Here is a 23,764-nt window from a genome sequence, read left to right as displayed (position 1 = left end):
AAAGCACTAAAAGTTTATTACATACTACCTATATGCAAGAATCTGATCTACTGATAATCAAGACAAATTGGCATTAGATTAGAGCCAATAGAATTCATGGGGAGTGGTGGACTTAGCTTGGGATCTTCTGGCTCCCAATTCTTCTATTTCCAAAAAAACCATTCTCGGTAAAGGTGATTGCTATTCGTATTTATAGAATGCATTTCCACTTAATTGTATTTTTTGAAGAGGAATAAGCAAGGCCTCTATCTGAGAAGATTCCATGCCATCAACAAGTTGTAATTCCCAAAATTATTATGGAAAGGCACTGCAGTTAAACTTGCATAAATCTATGTCATTTTATAATATAGTTATACCTTTTGAATACAGATAGACCTCACTTAACAACTGTCCTTTTCAGCAAGTTACGTCAGTGCTGAAAAAATAACTTTAAGACTTGTTTCCACAATTACGTATGCCTCTTGTAACATTCCCATGATCATGTAATCAAGTTTCAGGCAATTTGCAGGAGGTGGGCATTTATACCATTGCAGAATCCTGTAGACACATGATCATCATTTTTGTGCTTTAGTCAGCTTCCAATAAGCAGAGTCAATGTAGAAGCCAGCAGTAAAACCATAAGACACAATCATATGATGTCCTGCTTAATAACTGTGAGCAATCTGCTTAATGACCATGATGATAGTGAAGTTGTAAATCTGTCACGATGTCTCACTTAGCAACAGACTTGCCAGTCATTGTAATCATTAAGCAAGGACTACCTATATTCAAATACCACTTATATTTACTATAAGACAGAAAACAGCGAATGCCAAAGGCCAGATATAGACCAGTCCTGAATTACCCCAGAAGGAAAGGGATATATCATGTATTGCCACTTCCCATTAAACTAAGCCAAGCCAAGCCAAATCACTTGTTTAAAGCCATTTCTCTCTCTGATATTAGTAGAAATTAGTTATGAAAGAGAGGAGTGGGAATAAGGATTTTTTTTACTGTTACTCAATTGTTATTTCTGGCACAACAGCCCCCTGCCAATAAATGTTGTCCTCTGCATTCAGAGAAGTTCACAGAAAGAGTGGCTCACGGAAAGAGCCATGAGATCCAAAGATCTATAGCAAATCTCATGCAAACAGGACATCGGCTTCTGTTTAATGGAATAAGACATGACAATAAAGAACAGAATGCTAAATAATCTGAACTACTTTTTCAGAGATTAACAACATAACATGCACACTAATATTCATTTGACTAAACTGTACTGTATGGGATTTGCAAACTGTTGATGAAATATATCTTTCTTTTTTTAAAAAAAGGGCCAAATCATTTAGTTTTCTGAAGAAATACTTAAGATACATATCACCCAATAATCTATCACCACTGAACAACAGAGTAAGAATATAGTGAAATGTGTAGAAACACTTGTGTGTATATGAGCCGAGACACTGACTGCAATCTAGCAACATCTCCATCAAAAAGCAGCTGGGATGAGCAGGAAAATGTATGTCTACCTTTGAAAGAACTGAAAAATAACAAATACTAGAAAATCTGAGGTGAAGAACAGGTTGTAATTTCAGAGCCTGCTGTCTCTTCGCCATTACTGTCAAATGCATTGCAATTTGTTATGAAAGCTTTTAAAGCAAAGGGGAAAAGAAAGACATAAGAACATAGATTCCTATTTAGGTGAGGGGAAAAAACACTGTGAAATATGAATTCTGCTACAGAAACTTGTCAGAGGAATTTGTCTCCTAAAAATTAGCCACAGAAATAGGATGACTGAAAAGGCCTCAGCACTGCAACCTTCTATGACACAAATCAAACTTCCACTAAAGAAGCCAGCTGCTTTTTAAACAAAGTGCAAGTAATCTGGAGAAAGAAGATTTAAAAATACTATAGGTGGCACCAACTCCCCCCTCCCAAATATGGAATCATTCAAAGTTTTGTCTTCATTTGTGAAATTGAAAAAATTCAAGGATTGAAGAATGTCATTGCCACTCCTTGCTATGGCTGCTTTAATGTCTTTTGCAGTGTTGAAGAAAGGGGAAATCTTTGCTTCTTGTCTCTATCTAATGTCATAAGCTGCCTGGAATCACCTGTTGGTAAAGTGGATGGCCATTTTATATTTATTTAATTAATAAATAAATCCTCTGATTTGGCTTTGTAGTGATGCTATGATGAATCAGATGAAGCAATCAGATGACGCACGGTGTGGCTTCAGGAAGCCTTAATCCAAAACTTAGTCACATCTGGAGGAATGTCTCAAAAGTTAAAACCACATGGCTTTGTTCCTATTAAGAATGTACTTCAGAATTTCTTTTTTTCTTCCTCTTTATTATATTACTATATATATATGATAAAGGAGACCTGGTGGTGTAGTGGTTAAAGCACAATTTTGTAGGCAAACTCTGCCACAGCCTGGAGTTCGATCCTGATGGAGCTCAAGGTTGACTCAGCTTCCATTGTTCCAAGGTGGGTAAAATTAGATTGTTGGGGCAATGTGCAAAATGATGCTTCTGAATTGTAAACTGCCCAGAGAGTGCTGTAAAGTGGTATATAAGCCTAAGTGCTATTGATATATTAATGCATTATATTGTTTCAATACGAGGGAGACAGTTTGGTTTAGTGATTAAGATACCAGACTAAAAAACAGGAGACTGTGAGTTCAAGTCAGTCTTAGGCATAAGCTTGCTGGGTGCTTTTGGCCAGTCATTCTTTCTTAGCCTGGGAAGGAAGCAATGGCAAACTCATTTTGAAATCTTTCATTTTAATTGGCTTCTGGCCATTCCGGTCTGTTGGAAGATCATGATATCCTGCAGTAACTAATGTCCTGCAGGGAAAGACCACCATCGAAGGAAAAATCAACAAGTATTTCAGGCATCAACTGCAAGCAGACTGGAGATCCTATATTTCCTTCATTCAAGTAGCACTGAATTCTGGAATCATTGCTCAACCGTTAATCCTGAATTTACAAAGACTGAGATCCAGATACTATTTTTGTATTATTATGCAATAGACACCAAGTTTAGAAACTGTTCTGCATAGGGCATGGGTAGGCAACCTTGGCTCTTTTATGACTCGTGGACTTCAACTCCCAGAATTCCTGAGCCAGCCATGCTGGCTCAGGAATTCTGGGAGTTGAAGTCCACGAGTCATAAAAGAGCCAAGGTTGCCTACCCCTGGCATAGGGCAAAGTTATTTATTTTTACAGTTAATAGCATAAGACTTATTATTAATTTCCTAAAGGCCTGTTTAAACAACTAGCTGGGCAAGCAAAGATATAACTTCATCTCCTTCCTACATCTCATTTTATATTCTCAATTTATCTATGCACACTGTTAATGTTTATCCAATGCTCTAAAATGATTTACTACTATCAACCAAGATAAAAAAATTATTATTTCTCTTGCTCAGTTATTCAAAACAACCTAAAGCAAATAATTCCCTTCACATTTTATTTTCAGATAAAATATTTAATTTAATAGTTTTCCTCAATTGTACTTTTTAAAAAATTCACAGAAAAGTATATTTAATTGACTTATTTTTTTCTAGGCTTTCTATATTTCTATACCTTTTAATAGGTCCTAGTAGTGGATTTCCTGAGCAAGAGTGATTCGATTAATGAGTTCATTATAATTCATTAAGGAGTGTTGTGTGGATGGCTGCCTACTTTAATTAGTTTTATTACAGAACAAAATTGCTTCATATACCAAACTCAACGACAAACACATTTGGAAAACATCAGAGTAGTAATCAGACAAAATGTGGACCATTCATTAGACAACCTGTCTAAAGACATTAAAAGCAAGAAGAATATTAAAATGACGGACATTCCAACATTATTAAGTACATTGAATAATTTTTGATATTAAACAATTTCTCAGTTCTAACGATTCTGGGACAAAATGAGCAGTCACAATTCTCAGAAAGAAATCCGTTACAGGAAAGGTGTTGATATGATGCAGGAATTGTTCTATCCATAATTATAGCATATGCTGACAGTAATAGCATCTGAAAGTTTAGAAGGTCACGTTTACTCAGATAATAATTCCTAATAATTCCTAGCTCTTCAATGACTCCCTTCAAAGGAAAATTTAATTAGTAACTGGAAGCTTTACCCACCCCTCAAAAAGTGTGCATTTGTGAATTTCCACACTTGTTCTTCAGTGTTGGCCATTCAGAAAAAAAATACAAGGACTTGTTGAAGAAATCAATTGAATCATTCAATTCTCTATCTGCAAAATATTATAGAAAAAAGTGGCTATGCTGAGAAAGTTTCAGATGTTTAAAAAGGCAGAAGATTGGAAGCTACTGGTTAAAATGGAAAAAAAAACAATTGCAAAAATGACCACTTTTTTTTTCCTTCTAGCAAACACGCAGTAGAGTTATTTTTTATAAGACTGATACTTCTAATTAAAAGAAAGTGCCAAGAAAAAGAAAAAGAAAATGTAGAAAGTCAACAAGAGCCCAAACTGTAGCAAGTTTAGAAGAATGTTTATTATGGCTGTCTATTTTCAGAGAGAGAGATTTTATATGTTCTAAATATAGCCATTGATTACATGAAGGTAAAAACTCACTCGAGATAAATCTTCAATGACCTATACATATGCATGTACATTTCTTGGCAACATGCTATCATTAGAGGTGGGTTTTATTTCTCTTTTCAGTTTTCCAGAAGAATTTGCTTATTTAAGAAACAAAACAGAAATCCCACTGGCTGAGCCCAAGTATTCAAGATTGTCTTAATCTTTAGACCACGACCATATTGTCCATAGCTATTTTGGTCTTTGTTATGAATATAGAAAATAAATATAACAAACATCACACAAAGTATACCTCATAAAAGCCCTGTACAACATAGAGCGAAGAATATGGATTTTCTTAAGGGGTTTCTCTGAATATTACAGGTTTCTACCAAAAAGACACAGACAACTCTTATGCAACATAAATTTGATCTCTCTTAATCCAAAATTGTAGCTTTCATGGCATTAATCGATATCTGAGATATCAGCAAATATCTGAGTTTATCTTATTAAAATATGGTAGGCACGCCTTCTTACTTTTTCGCTGAATTCTTAAATATTCTTATTAGAAGAACTAGTAAAATAAAGGCCCCCCTCAAGGCGAGCTTGACTGCTGGTGGTTGTAAGCATGCAGCTTTCTTGGCATTCTTACAGAACAAGCTTGCCTGTAAGCCTAATTCCCCTTCCGGGGAACCTATTTAGACTAAGTGCATGAAAAAATTACATTAAGCTAATGATCTTCTATAAATCCATTTTCAGTTGCTGGGAGGTAAGAATTTCCTTGGAGTATCCTCACATGAAAAAGGAACTGTGATATCCCAAGAGCACAGTGTGCTACAAGAAACACATATCCTAATGGAAGCAGATTTGGACTTTCTTTTAAAAAGTGTTAGAGCAATAATTTGCAGGATTTTTTTTAATCCTGATTCAGATGATTGATTTAGCTACAAGTTACTAAAACAAAAATAGACCATACTTTAACAGAATATCTAGAAAGGTTAGCCGAAGATAAACCCTGAAGAAGAATCAGCAACTTTTCTACTCCTCACTACCACAACCCTACAATGTGTATATAGAGTATAATAATAATAATAATAATAATAATAATAATAATAATAATAATAATAATAGTAGTAGTAGTAATAATAATAATAATTATAATATTATAATAATAATAATAATAATAATAATAATCATAATAATAATCATAATAATAATAATAATAATAATAATAATAATAATAATAATAATAATAATAATAATAATAATAATAATAATAATAATAATAATAATAATAATAATAATAATGGTATTAGATTAAAAACTTGGCTAGTCAAAACGACTGTTACTAAAATTTCTGAGAGATGGGGAAGCCTCACTTACACCCTGAGGAGACTAACTGGTTACAATCTTTCATGACTATTTCAGGTGTTGTTCTTTCAAAATATGGGGAGGAAGTTAACAAAGAAAGAAAGCTATTGTTGTTGTTGTTGTTAGTTGCGAAGTCATGTCTGACCCATCGCGACCCCATGGACAGCGTTCCTCCAGGCCTTCCTGTCCTCTGCCATCTTCTGGAGTCCATTTAAGCTCACGGTTACTGCTTCAGTGGCTCCATCCAGCCACCTCATTCTCTGTCGTCCCTTTCTTCTATTGCCCTCAATCTTTACTAGCATTAGGCTCTTCTCCAGTGAGTCCTTCCTTCTCATTAGGTGGCCAAAGTACTTGAGTTTCAACTTCAGGATCTGGTCTTCTAAAGAGAGTCAGGGTTGATCTCCTCTAGGACTGACTATAAGCTATAAGATTGTCAAATTGTATCTTATACCTTATGGAACTTTCAAAGTTTATTTTAAACATTATGACATTTTCTGTTGTCCATTAGTTCAGTTTGAACAGGAACACAGCTGTTTTCTTTTTTCCTTTTTGGGGGCCTTGGAAATATTTTCTCTTCAATTCATTAAAGTTGCCAGCCCACAAGATTTGTTCTACACATGAAATTAAGTAGAAGTAAAGCATCATGCTTGCTGTCATATAAACTGTCATTCTTTTGAAGGCCTGTTGTCTTCAAGATGGAATGATAATTATGTAAATAGAATTGACATTCAGAAGTCATATTAAATCTGTTTATTATAAATTTAGTCATTTAATGATAACTAGATGTACCAGTTCAAGAATGTAAGATAAATTTGGAACATTGCAGTTAGAAAACTGGCACAGTTTTTTTTTTTATCAGAATAGAAAGCTCTATTAACCAAACAGTTTTGATCTCTAAGGAAATCCCATTCTTGTTATTGTTTTACTTGTTTGCGTGTCTTAGCATGTGACCTGAGATAGTGCTGTTCCATTTCAATTTAAAACAAAGGTTTCTAGTTCTGTCTATGAAAGGAGAATTCTTTTGTTGATTTTTTTTTCCAAATTGCATCCCCATTGGCCTTTATTAACCAAAGAGTTAATGTAGCATCCCTAAAGGGATTCAATGAGACTGAAAAGTATTTTGTACCTCTCTATATGTCTGTTTTAGGATATTGTATATTATCACTGCTTATACATTACTCAATTAATTGATTTATAGGAGAGGCTTCTTTAATAGAAGGTTTCATATTTATACTATTAAATATCACTTTTTATGTTATTTTATTTTAATCTACAATTGCTTGCCCAACATATAGTTCAGAAAATTATTTGCAAATAAAAGGATAGGTTTGGGGGAAGAGATTGAATTCAGTATTGAATTTTAATCATTTATTTTTTAAGATGACCTTTTTTTCCTCTCTCCTAGCCCTGGTTGCAAAATTCAGGACACGCAAAAAACAACCCAAAAATCAGCCAAGAAACATCTTCAGGAAGCTTTTACTACAGCTTTATAAGAGTATTATCATTCCAAGACAAATGCTGATGAAAAATATTATATCATTGCTGAGAAATACTAGACAACATTATAATAAGCACTCATTGACTTGAATAAGGAGTATAGCATTAGCTTTAATTTACAAATTTCTCTTGTCTTCTTTCTTAGAACAGTTTCCCGCAGAGAATCATTTAAGTTTCTAGTTTCAATTAATTTTGAGAAATCAGAGGAGAATTTTGACACCCTAATAATAAAGTTGAAAACAAGATCTGTATATCTCATTTATACATAACCTAGAACAGGGGTCCCCAACCCCTGGTCTGTGGACCAGCACCGGGGCGCTGCATGTCAGAAACTGGTTTGCAGAAACCAGAGTGTCAACTCTACAATGAACCTGGCTGAAGCCATCTTGCTCATTCTAGATTGCCACACAAAAAGGATGGGATGCAGAGTCTTTTTGCTAGTCTAAACAATTTTGGGTCCCATGGGAACCAAGTTCATTCTATCAGTTAGCTTAGAGAATTGTTAGAAAGCCCACCAAATTATTCTATTGGGCAACATAGCTAATTGTATAGCACTGGGGTGAGAAGTTTGACTTTGTAATAGTGTAACTCTTTGGAGGGAATTTCAGACTTGGTTTCACTTTTGACCGTGCCAATATTTTATAACCAATAAACATGTTCTTTGAGGAAATCTCTAGCCTCAGAGTTCTGATTTTGTTGGTCTTAGCATTGGAACCATGACACAGAGAAGCCCCATCCGTGGGATGCAGGCAGCACATGAAACCATGACTCCCTCAGTCCATGGGAAAACCTCTCTTACGGAACCAGTCCCTGGTGCCCAAAAGGTTGGGGGCCACTGACCTAGAATGCAGAGTTTCTTTCTTCCATGATGTTGAATCTAACTAACCATTACTACTTAGTGCTAACTGTAAACTAGGCCAAGATGCTTTGTTCAGCAACAAATGACTAAACATACCACAGCCAAGCCTAGCAAAAATATAAAGATCATCTATGGGTGAATATTTCTTCCTTCTTTCACTGAAACATCTGGAAACTTGGAAATTACTATCCAGCAAGATTAATCAATCTGCATGACTAAAATAACAATAATGTTGCTTCTATTTGAGAGTATACCATGAGCATAGTGACATTATCCACAGAGTCAATACATACAGTAAATGATCAATTCCCTGTCTTAAAATTTATGATCTGAAGCCATTTTAGTGATTGGTATGCATCCAACAACTCTAATATCTACAATGATGATCTAAAAAGCTGAAGTGACAGCTTCATATTATTTAGTAATTTTTCCCCTCAATTAATTCTCATTTACTCCTAGGACCTGTCTGTTTGAGAGACGCAGACTGCTTACATAAAAAAAAAAGAAAAGAATATACCCAACACTAATTTTGTTTTAATTTATGGAAGGATAATTCTGTTTGTCTTGTCAAATTATCCTGTTTCTGCAAACAAATGTTGCATTCATCCACATGCAGCAGGGAACATACAGAGAGATAGATGTACACACACACACAAAAGACATACAAAGAAAAGAAACAAGGCATAATGAATGCTTCTCTCATTATAGTACTTAACTTGGCCTCCTTTTTTGACCATATATATGTCATAACAAACATAGTCCTTTATTCCATTCCATTTCCCTTCATTGATTCTTAAATGATAAAAATAGAAATTTTTAGCATTGGAGAGGTTAATTTATTGCGCTTGAGTGATACAGTGATTTCTCTAAGTCCTAACTCCATACATACTTGTTTGATTGTATAGCAATTACTAACTTTCCAAATATGTTTCATAATGTGTTGGGTAACTGTTACTACAGGTAATCCTTAACTTACTATCATAATTAAACCCAAAATTTCTGTTGCTAAGTGAAAGATTTGTTAAGTGAATTTTGCCCCATTTTACAACCTTTCTTGTCAAAGATGTCAAGTGAATCACTGCAATTATTAAGTTAGTAACCCGGTTGTTAAGTGAATCTGGCTGACCTATTGACTTTGCTTGTTAGAAGGACACAAAAGGGGATCATATGACCCTGGGACACTATAACTGTCATAAATATGAGTCAGTTGTCAAGCGTCTGAATTTTGATCATGTGGCCACGGGGATACTGCAATGGCTGTAAGTGTGAAAAACAGTCATAAATCACTTTTTTCAATGCTGTGTAACTTCGAATAGTCATTAAACAAACTGTTGTAAATCGAGGACCAATTGTATTGATTGATTAAGCATGCCTGTGATCTTGTATTATTTTTCAATTACCTTGGGAAACCTATAAATAATTTATTTCATCTTCATACCATCACAATCTACCACTCTCTCACTGGTGTGCACAATAAAATGCAGTATTAAGACATGAAAATACAAAATGGCCATAAACATAATTATAAAACAAACAGGGGCCCTCTAGGTTTCCAAAATATTTTGGAAGGTGGCCTAAGAAGACTAGATCTAGTCACAAGTGGGAAGTCATTCCAGGTGCTGGCATAATAAGTGAAAAACATTACCAAGAATCCATCTCTGACCATCTCAAAGTGGGAAACAATTAGCTGCTTCTTCTACCACAACTGTAGTGTTTGGGCCAAACACTATTGTGTTGACTGATGCTCAATACGATAAGGAGCTAAGAAACAGCAGAGGTGCAGAAAGAAAAAAAAATGTGCCCAACGTGATTAGAGACCCATTTATTATTCCTGGGATAACATCAATAGCACCAATTCCTCCAAATTAACAATCAGTCATTGCTCCATGATTGGAATTACTGTTGGACAGTAGCTTATTTAAATATGAAAGCCACCATAGTATGTTTAAATGTGTAAATATAAACACAAATAAAACTGTCTTGGCAGAAAGGAATGCAGTATATTGGGATATTGTTATCATTCATTACACTGGCCAACAACAATTTTTCCATACAGATTGTAGTGGGTTTTTCATCGTGAATTCAAAAACAGAATCAGATTGTTTTCTCTTAGGTTTAGTTTTTCACCTTCACTATTCTAAACTGGCACTACACTACTATATTTTAGCTATAGCAGCATATCTGAAATAGCTTTGAGACTTAGTTGTTATTGTTCTCTTGCATACACTCAAGATAAAGGTAGAAAGCATGACAACTAGACAGAACAGCACACTTCTGACATGAGCATATCCTTTGCCTGGAAAACAGTTCCTTGTCAGTCAAGTGCCAAGAGACGCTGAGCATGGACAGCTTAAACTTACTCTCATTGGGAAGACAATCTTACCAGGTTTGTTTCTGAACCAGGAATAAAGAATGCAAGCATTGTCTTGAATCAGACAAAATTTATTCCAAGAGCACATTATACAGAAATAGACCGTTATAAGGTGATCACAGTTAAGTCTCTCTCAAAAGTCCTTTACATAAGAAAACTGTTTTCTCAAAAGCATGCAAATGTGTGCCCGCTAGCAATTATTTCCCTTTTTTTAGTTTGTATTTTTTTTGTTTTTTTTAAAGAACCCTTTTTAAAAAAAAATAAACTCTGAGATTTTTTTTTACAAAAAAAATAAATAAAGATATTAAATTTGTCTACAAATTGTAATGCACTTAGTGTTCTGAGAAACAGGGCTTTTTCAGTCAGGCACTCAGCTGTGGTTTTTGCTGAAAATGGTAATCACTTTCAGGGCAAGGACCTTTTTTCTTAACTGATCGAAGTGATAAGTCATCCTGATATTTTCTACTAGCTGTGTGGTGGCTTAACAATTAAATCTCAGAAATAAAACTTTACCTCACTTGTCAAAAAGGCTATGAGCATTATTTTTTTGTTGTAAAGTGGGTGATCAAGACAAGAACTGGGCCCCCACATTTGCCATGTGAAAAGTGAACATTTCAAACAGGATGGTTAAAAGGTTCACTCCATAGGCCCCGTGCCCTTTGCAATTTCAATGGTTTGAGTCAAAGGTCCATTAATCAGACAGTTATCTCTGTGGGATCCTTGTTGCTCTTTGAGCTTGGTGCTTTTCTTGCAGATGTTTCATTACCAAACAAAGTAACATAATCAGTGCTGTTGTTATTTCTGCCTAACAAAGAGATCATTGTCGATTTCAGAAAAGGCAGGCACAGCCACACTTCTCCGTGCATTAATGATTCACCTGTAGAGATGGTTACCAGCATCAAATTCCTGGGTGTGCAGTTAACAAGTAGGCTGGCTTGGTCGCTCAACAACGAGACACTGGTGAAGCGGGCACAGCAACGCCTGCATTTCCTACGTCGCATGAGAAAAGCACATCTTTCTTCCCCTGTCCTTACCACTTTCTACAGAGGAACGAGCGAGAGCATTCTGTCATGCAGCATCACAGTCTGGGTTAGAAGCATCACTGCTTCAGACAGGAAGGCAGTGCAGAGAGTGATGAGGATGGTTGAAAAAATCATAGCATATAAGCGTTGCTTGAACAGGGTCTGCAAGATTGTCTGGGACACTACACATCTTCCTCACAACCTGTTTTCCTTGTTTCCTTCTGGGAGGAGGCTCCATGGTATCCGAAGCAGAACATCCAGATTCAGTCACAGCTTTGTTCCATACAATATTAACCTTGTGAACTCTAAAGCTTCCTTCTTCCGTTATGTATTCAAGATGGGCAGTGAATAATATTTATATGTTACTTATATGTAAGGGTGTAGGTCTATACACATGTTGTATACAGTATGTTTTAAATGTGTTATGTATGTGTACATTTTGAGAGGAAGCAACTAAATTTCATTTTTAATGTGTGCCATTGTGCCCCCAAAGGGGGGGGATGACTATAAATGTTATCTGTCTGTCTGTCTGTCTGTCTGTCTGTCTGTCTGTCTGTCTGTCTGTCTATCTATCATCTATCTATCTATCTATCTATCTATCTATCTATCTATCTATCTATCTATCTATCTACTCATGGGAAGACAGTGAATATGGGGAGAACACCTTTAAGAGAAGGGAGGGAGTGAAGGGAACTTCAGCAGGCAGTAAAGCTAACGTCACAGAAACAAAAAGAGCAACCTTTAAATGTGGGAAAGGAGACCAAAACGCAGGTGTGATAGGAACAATTAGGACACAGGCTAATTGGTTGGGGCCAATCACGCGTTCTAGGAGCCGGGCGCAGATGTCAAACANATCTATCTATCTATCTATCTAAGTACAAGTGGAATCACCTCTAAGAGTAAGCACACTGTGAAATTCCCTGATTTATCATCTACAATGAGGCTAGTCCCACACAATGAGGAATGTTCTGTACTAAAATAGCAATAGCACTTAGACTTATATACTACTTCATAGTGCTTTACAGCCCTCTCTCAGCAGTTTACAGAGTCAGTATATTGCCCCCAACAATCTGGGTCTTCATTTTACTGACCTCAGAAGGATGGAAAGCTTGAGTCGGTAAGAATCAAACTGCTGGCAGTCATCAATCAGCAGAATTAGCCTGCAATACTGCATTCTAACCACTGCACCACCATGGCTCAAACCTTCAGAAGATGTGATATTTAGTGGTAATGAATTCAGTGGTAATGCTGGATGCATATGAAGAACATAAAAGTTTATACTCTTCAACTCAACCACATTTGTTGGCACAAAAGTGATCTGAATGATCTTGTTTGTGATCATGAATTTGTCTAAGAAGCAAGATGAACTTTTAGGTACAACATTAAAGGCCCAAAATTGTTTCCATTATATATAAGTTTGCTTTTTTGTTTTTAGCCAGCATGATGAATATAATTCTTTCCTCAAGAAGATGGGTGATATTTTATAAAAATGCTTGCTCAGTTATGGAAGGTCTTGGTCATGAACACAATGTAAATGTATGGATGTCATGTGTCTGATTAACGAAACACTTAAAAGGACTTTCAGGCATACTTGTTCATGACTCCTGCAGGTTAACTGAAAGTTGTCTTTCCTCATAATGGAAATAGATTATTGCCTGTACCATTAATCCATAAGAGAGTTATATGGAAACATTAAACTACTTTTGGAAAAGGCACACTATGTAAAACATGAATGGAATATCTGTGGAAATCTGAAGGTCATTGCACTTCTGTTCAATCCACAGTTTGAATACACAATATACAGGAGGTTTTTTTATATGAACAGAACAGTAGGAACAGAAAAAGCACTACATTTAGAAAGGGCAAAACTTACTTCATTGGTTCCTGGGGGGTAGTGGTGGAAAGAATGTGATAAACAGTTCATTTCTCAATCCTGAAAAGGTTTTATTTTTTTCTTTGCACATCAAACTCGTACTTTGAACAAACTTCGTAAAAGCAATGGATGAACAGGAACTGGATTGATGTACTTGAGGAATAAATTTCCAGGATTCATGATGCTAAGATTTAAGAAAGTGCTTTTGTAGTCCCTCAAATGAGAGAATTCATGAAGATGGCAAATTTAAGAAATATGCACGTAGAAGAAGTTTAAAAATTGGTATAGCAATCTTTCAAAAGAAAATATCTGCATAATTTTTTTTTTTGGGGGGGGGGTAAATTATAAACCAGAAAGCTATCCAGAAAATCTGAAAATGAGAGTGATCTCCTGAAGTTGTATCAACCTAGGGGAGGTAACATGTCATTGAAAAGTTCATTTTTTTGGACTCTTGCTTGGATTTCTTCCCTGTGAATCTTGGGGGATTCACTAACAAGCATGGTGAGAAAATTCACCAGAACATTCTAAACATTAAAGGATACTAAGGCAAAAAGGGTCCCAGGTTGTTGGCTAACTCCTGCTTCACCTGTAGAAGAGATGTTCCTGAGGTGACAGTCAACAGAAGAATGGCAAACTACTTCTGAAAAACTTGCCAAGAAAACTGGGGGACTTGTCCAGGCAGTTGTCAATCAGAATAGAGCTGGAAGGGACCTTGGAGGTCTTCTAGTCCAATCCCCTGCTCAAGCAAGAGACCCTATATCAGTGGTGGCGAACCTATGGCACGCGTTCCAGAGGCAGCTGTCATGCCTCCGTCAGAGCCTGAATCTGCAGAGGAAAATGAGCTGGAACATGGAGGTTGAGGGAGAGGTGTCTGTGGTTTCAGAGGGATGTGGGGAAGAACAGGCCGAGGCAGGCCAGGGCCTTTCAGGATTGGGACAGGATGAACAGGAGAGACAGAGTTCAGGCTATGAGCAAGAGCCACCTCCACCTGATCCTAGAGCACAGAGAGTGAAGAGAAGGAAGGAACAATGCAGGCAGGCTCAGCTACTCGGGAGGAGAGCATCCCGCCCCTCTCCACAAGGCACACCTGGAGACTGAGATTTAAGGAGACGCTGTGGGGAGAGGCATTTGTCGGGAACAAACGCTGATTCCTTGGAGTTTTGTGTGTGTGGTTGCTGATCTCTTGTTCTGTGACTTCTGCTTGGAAACCTGGAAACTCTGACCCTTGAACTGGCTGACAACATTACTTGGATGTTTATAGATCTCGGACTGTATTTTGACTTCCCTTCTGAAACTATTCAGGCAAGCGTGTATTCACACAGACTCATTAGGTTTATGATGTATGTGTCATTCTCTCTTATCTCCATGACCTTGAGTAAACTCCTCTCCTAAATCAGACTGTATGTGAAACTATTTGCAGCCAGAGGTGTGTGTGTCTTCCGTTGTTTGGAGGACTTAACAACCATGTTAACAACCACTTAACAACCATGTTACTAACTTAACAACTGCAATAATTCACTTAACAACTGTGGCAAGAAAGGTCGTAAAATGGGGCAAAACTCACTTAACAAATGTCTCTTTAGCAACATAATTTTTGGGCTCAATTGTGGTCGCATCTTTATTTTAAATTCTCAATACAGCTATTTGAAAATATATCTGTATCTTAATGCCATTTTATTGTAATTTCAAGTGATTAACAAATCACCAGACTTGTATCACTGTGCAGCCTTTAGTAAGTTAATAGGTCCTCTTTATTACGGCCTATCTAATTGCATTTCTTGCGTTAAATTGAGATTGGTATTCTTTCATCCCAGCCAGATGCCTTGAAGTGCATATATAAGAAAATGCCTCTGTCATGTTTCTCACATAAACAAAGAAACATGCGTGTTTTATGGAGAAAATGGACAATGCAACTCAAATTGTAGACATTATCCTGACATTCAGATTATATCGTTCAAGGAAAACATAAATAGCATTAGCATGCTAGGAAAAAAAAATGCCAGTTTGCTAGACCGAGTCCCTTTTCTAACAGTCATTCTAGTGAAGTGTGATGGGACAATCTTAAGACTATTGTAATATTAAGAGGTGAGTCTTGTTTTATTTTTTCTACTCATCTCTTTCTCCTTTTATGTTATGTCTGGTGTAGATGATAAACTTCACGACAAAAACTGTATCTTTCAATTGATCTGTAAATTTTAACAGGTCTTCTTAAGCTAAAGGGTGTAGTATAAATGATTTAAAGAAAAATAAATAAATAAACGTGAGAAGTGTGTACGTTGGCTGGAAGTTCCAAATAAAAAGAAAAAGAGAACAAGAAGTGCAGAAAATGATGAAAGAGAAGTATCTCACAGTTTTATCTTAATATTTCTACCCAGGAATTTTCTTTATTAATAATGCTGCTATTTATTGTCTCTGAGGAACAGAATCCACTAGGCTAATTACTGACCTGAAAACAAAGTATCCAAGCTAATAAAAGTTGAAGAGAAGGATCAGTTTCCTCAGTTATAAATCAAACAACTTGTGTCATTTAAAATATATATTAAAAGAAAGTCAACATGAATTCAAATGCAGAATTACTTAAGAAGCCATTAAACCTCAGGGGGAAAATAACTTAGCTAAAGAATCTGTTGATACCTTTCAGAAAATAGCATATATGATTAAGGTGGCCAGTTTTATATCATCTTACTCAGTTACTATCCCTACTTCCTTTTTACTGTACAATAAAATATTAGATGGTAGAAATCAGACATGGAGACTTAACAACATTTAAAAATTGTGATGTGATATGCAGATATTCTGTCCTTAGATTTAGATTTTTGTTCATAAATGCATTACTGAACTTTCTTGTTTTGTTTATAATTTTGTTTATAATTCACAATATTATTATATTGTTGCCTTTAAAAAAAAAAAAGTAAGTACCACTTAAGATGCATGGCAGGCAATGTCACACATATGCCCCATGAACACATACAAACTCATTTTGATAATCTTCATTATATTCTTTGCCAGGCTTAGATGCATATAGTATATGCAAAGTCATACATGGGTCTGAGTGGTTTACACTCCCATATTCAAAGGGATAAAACAAAATAACATAAAAATAATCTAACAATAAAATTTGTTAACATCAAGTAGCATCACATCAATCAAACAAACAAACAAAACAGCACTTCAGGGGGAATCAGTACTTAAGCTGAGGAGGTGCTTATTCTCCAGTTCTGTGATACAACACACTAGAATCAGGGGTAGTCAACCTTGGCTCTTTTATGACTCGTGGACTTCAACTCCCAGAATTCCTGAGCCAGGACTTCAACTCCCAGAATTCCTGAGCCAGGAATTCTGGGAATTGAAGTCCACAAGTCATAAAAGAGCCAAGGTTGACTACCCCTGCACTAGATGATGATATGATGATGATGATGATGATGATGATGATGATGATGGTGGTGGTGGTGGTGGTGGTGGTGATGATGATGATGATGATGATGATGATGATAATATGAATAATAGAATTGGAAGGGACCTTGGAGGTCTTCTAGTCCAACCCTCTGCTCAGGCAGGAAACCCTATACCATTTCAGACAAATGATTGTCCATTCTCTTCTTAAAAACTTCCAGTGTTGGAGCATTCACAACTTCTGGAGGCAAGTCTTCCCACTGTGAGGAAATTTCTCCTTAGTTCTAGGTTGCTGTTAGTTTCCATCCATTGCTTCTTGTCTTGCCTTCATGTGCTTTGGAGAATAGCTTGACTCCCTCTTCTTCGTGGCAGCCCCTTAAATGTTGGAACACTTCTATCATGTCACCCCTAGTCCTCCTCTTCATTAAACTAGACATACCCAATTCCTGTAACTATTCTTTATATATTTTAGTCTCCAGACCTTTAATCATCTTTGTTGCTCTTCCCTGCACTCTTTCCAGAGTCTCAACATCTTTTTTACATCATGGTGACCAAAACTGGATGCAGTATTCCAAGTGTGGCCTTACTAAGGCATTGTAAAGTGGTATTAATACTTCACGTGATCTTGATTCTATCCCTCTGTTAATGCAGCCTAGCACTGTGTTGGCTTTTTTGGTAGCTGAAGCACACTGCTGGCTCATATTTAAATGACTGTTCACTAGGACTCCGAGGTCCCTCTCACAGTTACTATTATTGACCCAGGAATGATCTATACTGTACCTGTGCAGTATGAATTCTATGAATTCAACCCTTAGCCAAAAGTTAGATAGGGTGAGAATATTCAGAAAAAGCTCTTTCATTAAGAATCACTTAATTGTTAATAATGTGCAGCACTTCAGAACGGATCTCTCAAATTTGCTTCAAAATATGTGGGAGCATGAATGCAACATCTTCTATAACACCTCAAATAATCTGTTATTTCCTGGGATCAGGGAAAAATGTTTCTTTTTCTTTTAATTCAAGAAACTTTGGGGAATGGCTTTTACGGCTATTCATTAAAAATCAGTACTTCTAACAAGTTACTTGAGGCTATTATTCCACTCTTCCCAGACTAAGAGATGTTTGAACATAAAACCTGTATAAGGAAATGATATATATGATAATAAATGTCACTCTGTAACTGACATAGATGTTGGATTTAAACTGACTTAAGAATGAAAAATGACTTGGACTCATCTGGAATGAAAAGAATATTGCTGTGACCTTTGTTTATTTAGAAGTCAAAACACCAAGTAAGGCAGAAAGCCTGCTGGAAATCACAGGAAGCATTATGGACCTATTGGCAACATCCAGATGCCAATATGGGAACCTAGAAATACACTGATTCATTCATCTCATTCATTGTGGCTGAACATTTATTCAAGAATGTAACGAGAAGAGGGCATATGTAAGCTTTCAAATTAGTTTTTAAAAAGCACTATGTTGCTATAGAACTGAGTAGATCTGGGTAGCAAAAACTGCTCAAGTTCATTGACCAAATAACTCCTGTTACTGGCAGCATAAAAGTATAGAAAGTAACTATTTATTTTTATCCCACCTTCATTGTTTATGAATAACTATATCCATAATATAGCAAGTAAGTGTGGTTCAGGGTTGATACAATGCCTTGTTTGAATTCTCTGAGCTCCTCCTCCTGCTTCTCTCCCTCTGCATTGATTTCTGAGCTAACAACATCAGGAGTTTTGGAAAATTAAGTTTCATTGGCTAGGAGGGATTATAAATCTTTGTCATCCAAGTAAATAACCTACCATGAACAAAGCATAAATCAGAACCACACAGACCTACAGTGCCATCCCTTTCAAGAATTTGGAAAGCAGGCAGGTGTATATCTAACTTCTGCCAAGGCTGCAGTTAAAAGACAATGGCATATATCAGTCTTGAAGGATTCCTTCGGCATGGATGAAAAGGGCAGGACAGTAGGTGGCATCCAGCAACTTTATTTCTTCATCTCCTGTGCTAAATCTACAGGTCTGATTCACAAAGCAGTATTTTGAATTCTGCTGCATTGTACAGATAGTAAGGATAATCTGCATCCCCTTGTACTTCAAACACACATCTGCTCTGTGATTTTTTGACATAGTAAGCTGTTTAGCCCATCTCCTAAAGCCATTTCTCTCTTCTCTCAAAAACTTTCAGTGCACATGACGGATATAAACAGCTAACGGCTGGAAAGGAAGACCTAACTCCTAAATCAATTATAACTGTTCTTCCCTCACTTGAAAAAAAATACTCTTAAGAAATACTGGAAAATATATGATACTTAGTATATTCTTTTTCCTTGAATGTTCATATATACCTTTGTTTTTACACCAGAGTTTGCATGGCTCGTTATACCAAAATTGCTAGACTTTGTAAACTTTTGCATAAAGGTTGAGTCTCTGGGGGTGATAGAGTATGTGGCAAAACATATTCAGAGTTCCCACTTGTTAAAGAACACAATGACCATTGGGAATATCAGGGGTTGGAAAGTTCAGATAGTTGCAAATCTCTAATGCTTACATTCTGTTTGAACATTCTACTCTTCTATCTCCTTTTATCTTTTGTCACCCTTCCTGAATGACAAATTAGTAATATGTGCAAAAAGAACTAGGCAAGACTACTTGGGTATATTGTGCTGAGTCATCCTTCCAAGTCAGCTGTGCTTAGTAAAGTCAGAACTTCTGGTGTTTAGGGAGTGATCTTGGTGTGGCAAAGTCACTGGAAGCAGAGTTCTATAGTGCTTAAGGTGTTGGGTTAGGACCAGGGAGAACCAGTTTGGTCCACCTTCAGCCAGAGAAGCTCACTTGGTGCCTCCTTCTTAACCCAACATATTCCACAGAGTATTGAAGAGGAGGAAGAGAAAATCTCTTTCTTTCTATCTATCTATCTATCTATCTATCTATCTATCTATCTATCTATCTATCTATCTATCTAATCTAATCTAATCTAATCTAATCTAATCTAATCCAATCTATCTCTAGCTAGCTGACTCCTGGAAAAAAGGCAGGATGTAAATCTAACAAGGAACAATTTGAGAAGGTTGTCCATCACTCTCAGCTTATCAGAATCTTTGCTATCTTGAAATTTTCAGCTTTTGACTTTATTCAGCTCTTGACATTTCAATTTATTTTATTGCTTCAGATGTTATTTTTCCAGTCAGTTTACTTTTGTGGCCTAAATGTGGATTGGCTTTACAAATACAAGATTAGCTTGATTGATTTATTGTGGTAATAATCCTGAAAGCAACTGCCAGTTAGGAGACCAGGCTGGCAAGTAAGTTTAATTCAGAAGCAGAGGGCAAAGAAAGTAAGCAGTGATAAGGACCTCTGGAAGTAGAACATTCTTAATTGCATGAGATGTAATCACACTAATAAAGTAGAATTCATTTTTTACAACCCTGTAGTATCTTAATTTGGGGTAGTGTCTGGGGGTGAGAGACTGGATGGAGATTAACATTTTACTTGTTGGCTGTCCTTCCAAATGTCTACACAGAATTGGCAGCAGATATTTTTTCTTTGTGCCCTAAAAGAGAAATATCTGCTTCCTTCAAGATTGAACTCTCAGCTGTCTGAGGGGGAGGCTAGCATCTACACCACTAGGCCACCACTCTGTTCAACATAGAATTCACTTCTATTTCATCTAAAATTAAATCATGTCAAATATGTTTATTTTAATTCTAGCTGCTTCTTCGCCTATTTTTTGACACATAGCCCCCACATTCTACTCAAGGACCCTTGGTCTGAAAACATTCTGCACCTTTCATTCTGCAACCTTCCCACTTGAAAGGTTGAGAGTTCAATTTTAGGTAGTGGCAGATGTTTCACTTTTACATCAGCTTATGAGATTTAACAAGACTTGGAAAGTGGCAAGGCCTTAACAGCAGTACAGCTGATCTGTCTTGGGAACAAATACTCTGTAAAATAGAAGGATTGCCTGTTCTATGCAAAACCTATGCTCACTATGTTGGGACAAATAGATTGTGAATATAAATCTTTTACCTACCTGGATTCTTATTTAATTTATATGGGATTAATATAAGCCAAACAATTTTATGATGTGCAGATAAACACACCAACTTGTTCCAAATTTAAATAGAATGAAATAGGACAGACTAACATTACACATATGGCTATCCATCTCTCTATAATGACTCCATGCAACATGCAAAGTTAAAAACAACAGTGTACGCAATCCAATCCATAATGTCCAAGATCACAGTCAAGATTGCCAGTGTACACAAAAAGAACAACAGAGTTCATTTACCCTCCTAGCCTAAATGCCAAGAAGTTTGCACTCTAAAAGTGGCTGCAAGGCCAAACTGATTTGCTTGACTAGAGAAAACATCATATCTTCATTTACAGTATTGTAGATTGGAAACCCCTCGTGGAATTTTTGCATAAAACAGGAAGAACTTATAATGTATGGCTTTAATGATTACATAGGATGAGTATAGAAAGAAGAGAGTCATGATGTCAGGACTAGGGTGACATGATAGCAGTGTTCCAATGTTTGAGGGGCTGCCACAAAGAAGATGGGGTCAGCATATTTTCCAAATGATATAGGGTTTCTTGCTTGAGTAGGGATTTGGACTAGAAGACCTCCAAGATCCCTTTCAACTCTGTTGTTCTGATTTAACTTTAGAGAAACAAATAGATTTATAATTGAACTTATAACCACTGTAAAGATTGGAAGCCACTTTTTTGTATATTTTTCTTTCTTTATTTTTTTCTTTTTTTCCTTTCTCTCTTGCACATTTAGTCTTCTTTTTGATTTCTTTCTTTTTCCTTCCTTATTCTATACTAACTTGCATTAGTTTTTTATGGTTTTTTTATTTTTTTTAATACAATTAATAAAATAATAAATAAAAATGGCTTCCACTTAGTTTACTTGTAGTCTGTAAGTGTGTTCTGCTTTTGGTATTAGGCAGATGTGCAGGTGAAAGGAACACTGAGTGCAAGCAACTTTTAATAATTAAAAGCTGGTTTGGCATGATTAGGGTTACGAGGGAAGAAACAGAAATGCTCAAGGTATACAGAAGAGAAGAAATGTCTCATAAACCACCAACAGACTATTACAACCACATGGATCAGTGTAGCACACAAGCCAACTAAAGGCCTTCAAAACATCATAAGCAGACCAAAAGACCCAACAATCCTAGAAGAAAAAAACAGGAGTCATCTACCTGTCATGCAACAACCATTATGTACACTAGGACAAACAGGCAGAAGATTGGCAGAACGCATCCATGAACACCAAGTAGCAGGCAGAATACATGATGAAAATTCTTTAATTTCACCACACATAGACAGATTTAATCAGAGTTTCAATTGAGAAAATGTGACCATCCTAGACCAAGTCAAGTCTAAAAACATCAATGAATTTCTAGAAGCCTGGCACTCTGACAAACCAGTCAATAGACACATAGACATTAACAACATCTATAGACTTTGTAAAACAGCGGTTCTCAACCTATCGGTCGCGACCCCATTTGGGGTCGATCGACCATTTCACTGGGGTCGCCAAGCAAGGCTGTCCGCCATTTTTTTTGTCCGCCATTTTTTTCCCCTTTTCCGGTGGGTGCCTTACCTCCCTTGGGCTGGGCCAGCAGGTGGTTGGCCTGCTCCGTCTCTGCCGCTTGCCAGCTACGCCTCGGCCGGCGCAGGGGGCGGAACCACGCATGCATGGTGCTCCCGGGCAGGGAAAGTCCTCGACTTACGACCGGTTGGGTAGTCTTGACTTACGACCGGTTTAGTCCTCGACTTACGACCGGTTTAGTCCTTGACTTACGACCGGTTTAGTCCTCGACTTATGACCGGTTGGGGGTCGCGGCATTAAAAAGGTTGAGAACCACTGTTGTAAAAGCTCAAAAAGGAACAAAAAAGCTAAACCTTCTCCACCAGCAATCAGAACCCAGATCAGCATAGATTAACTCCAGTGTTAATATCAGACCAACAATCAAGTAAACAAAAACCCAATCAAGATACTGCCAAAGAAGACATTAGTAAACAGCCCAACCAAAGAATCTCTAAGACCAACATCACAACCAACACTGAGAAACAAGCCACCAGAATATAAACTGACATCAAACAGCACTCCTTACTAGCACTGACGATGTTACCTCATTTGGGTAATGAAACGTCTGCAAGAAAACAACCAACCTCAGAGAGCACCAAGGACCCCTCACAAGAAGAAATAAGAAATTGTGTAAAGAAGAAGAAAAAAGATTGATTAATATTATGTAACTAGTGCACACAATCTTTTCTCTGGAACAGAAAAGGGCATTATAAAATCCACGAAATGTCACTTTCACCCTTAGAATGTATTCTTCTGAAAAGATAGCTTTGGATTATTTCAGATTCAACACTGAATTATAAAAAGGCCATCCGTTCTCCCAGAGATCCATTCTTATATCCTGTTTAGTGACACGACCATTTTCAGCACTGCCCCAGCAAACCAAATTATAAATTTAAACATTTGTGTTCACTTCAAGCAAGCAGGAAGATGGGAAGCATCACAACTGTGTTGGTCAGAGTAATACACCTCTTGTCATCAGAACCCAATATTACAGACTGACAGTATTTGGAAGGGGTTATTGCATATCAAATCATTCTATCACATTACTGCTGAGACAATATTGTTCTCTCCTGGAGCGAGTAGGAAAGCAATAAGAAAAACTGTTGCATTTTATATTATTTTTATTTCCACTTAATGGTGCTGGCTCTCAGAGATATATCTGACTCTCCCTGGAGCCTGACCCTAGTGTTTTCTTAGGAAAAGACACATTTTGTTCAAAAACAGTTAAGACTTAAAATGACCATTGAG

General features: G+C 36.7%; 1 protein-coding gene across 1 annotated transcript in view; it reads right to left on the bottom strand.

The window, feature by feature from the left end:
• The window catches only part of CCSER1 (coiled-coil serine rich protein 1), a 263,393-nt gene that overhangs the window by 17,611 nt on the left and 222,018 nt on the right, over positions 1-23,764 (bottom strand). The gene's annotated exons all lie outside the window — the stretch shown is intronic.

Source organism: Protobothrops mucrosquamatus, unplaced genomic scaffold (genome assembly GCF_001527695.2).
Source record: "Protobothrops mucrosquamatus isolate PMUCROS unplaced genomic scaffold, P.Mucros_1.0 scaffold_34, whole genome shotgun sequence".
In the NCBI taxonomy this organism is placed as follows: Eukaryota; Metazoa; Chordata; class Lepidosauria; order Squamata; family Viperidae; genus Protobothrops; species Protobothrops mucrosquamatus.
This window is presented reverse-complemented; position numbering and strand designations above follow the sequence as displayed.